Below are 2,044 nucleotides of genomic sequence, written 5' to 3'. Positions count from 1 at the left end.
TTACAGGGCCCTGGCGTTGTCGCGGAGGGGGACCTTGACGGCGGGCGACGGCGGCGTATGTCATCGCTTGCGGCTGAGGCTGCGGCGATTCAGGGGCTACTCCGAGTTGTTGTTGGAGCTCTTCACGTACGACGTCGGCAATCGAAGCCACTTGAGGCTGAGATGACGGGAACAGCTTCTGTAGCTCCTCCCGCACGACCGCTCGGATAGTCTCGCGCAGGTCGTCGGTGGCCAGTGACTGAACTCTGGCGTAGCTTGTTGAATTCGTGCGGCGGTTGAATTGCCGGTTCCGCATTTCCAGTGTCTTCTCGATGTTCGTCGCCTCACGAAGAAACTCTTCGACGGTCTTCGGTGGGCTTCTTACCATCCCGGCGAAAAGTTCCTCCTTTACACCACGCATCAGTAAGCGGACTTTCTTCTCCTCGGCCATATCCGGGTCGGCGTGGCGGAACAAACGGCTCATTTCTTCTGTAAAGATGGCGACGTTCTCGTGTGGCAGCTGCACTCGGGCATCTAGCATAGCTTCAGCCCTTTCCTTGCGCACGACGCTTGTAAAGGTGCGTAGGAAGCCGGTACGGAACAGGTCCCACGTTGTCAAGGTCGATTCCCTGTTCTCAAACCAAGTTCTGGCGGTGTCTTCTAAGGCGAAGTAGACATGCCGCAGCTTCTCGTCGGAGTCCCAGTTGTTGAATGTTGCGATTCGTTCGTAGGTCTCCAGCCATGATTCCGGGTCTTCAGTCGCTGCTCCATGGAAGGTTGGTGGGTCCCGAGGTTGTTGTAGGATAACGGGGGACGCTGGGGCAGTCATTGGGGTTGTCTTGACCACGATCTTCTTTGTCGTCTCAGGTAGAAGTCCGTACTCTGGGAGCAGTCCTTGCAGTCTGCGGCTAGCACGCTGGTCTTGGGCGATGTTGGTTCTGTCCTCGGGCTTCGGGCTTGGATCGCGGCTTTGCGGGGGCGTTCGGTACATGAACGCACAAGCACCTCCACCAGATGTCACGTGGTGGTGACGTTAAGAACACAGCAGCAATACTGTGAAAGGCAAAACTAGATTTTATTGGGCGAACCTGTGCCCACAAAACAGGCTACACTTATAGCACAACGAAAGCGGCGAACAGAGTCGGCGATCAACGGAAATCTGATCTGCGGGTCAAGCGCGTCGGCTTTTAAAGAGCAGTCGTCGAATGTTCCAGACTAATCGTTCGGAGCCGCGTGCCTTCCACAAAGTTCTACACCATTCGCGTCAGGTGATGAAATCAGATAACATAAGTCTCGGCGACGACAGACAGCGGATAGAAGCATCGATAACTTTCCAGAACCTTCGGATACATGCAGGCGCGTCCCATGCTGTGCGATTACATTTGTTGGGCGGCGAAACGTGGTTGCCCGATAAAGATAAGTACACGTGTCAATATGCTCGGGCGTGCATCAAGAAGGTTGAATAAGTCAGAGGTTCACAGTCCACTTCGAAAGATAAACTTATTTCTGTCTGGTGTTTCTTTTTCAGAGAACAAGAAGTTCGTTTGTCATGCCAAGGTCGTCATACTGTCGTCTTGCTGCGGTATTCACGCACATGCACATATTACTCGTCTTGTACGAACACGTTAGTCAACCTTGTAACGTTTTGCAGAACCTCAAACAATGCTACATAACAAGCTACCTGGAAAATGCTTTGCGTAACATCGATTTGCACAGTGCGTGGAGTCTGCGTAATTTTCACCTCAAACGTGTTTCACTTCGTTCAGCATATAGGGTGTAGCTTGTTTAATACTACATGTAATAAAAACATGTCATGATATCATCGCTTATCTATTTGCAACCGAACTACATGCGCGCCTTACCTTGGTATTTTGGGGTAGAGGAAAGAAGCCATTGCTCGATCATGCATGGGTCGCATGCACAGAAGGCACCGTTGTCATGCCACTCATGATGCAATCGGAATTAAATTTACTTTCTCGCTCGGCATTCAGAGACACAAAGCCCAGCAGTAAATTTGTCGATCCTAGTGGGAGTGCTCGTGTTTAAGAGCTAGTGCTCGCTCAAC

The sequence above is a fragment of the Dermacentor variabilis genome, chromosome 4 (assembly GCF_050947875.1).
Source record: "Dermacentor variabilis isolate Ectoservices chromosome 4, ASM5094787v1, whole genome shotgun sequence".
NCBI lineage: Eukaryota > Metazoa > Arthropoda > Arachnida > Ixodida > Ixodidae > Dermacentor > Dermacentor variabilis.
This window is presented reverse-complemented; position numbering follows the sequence as displayed.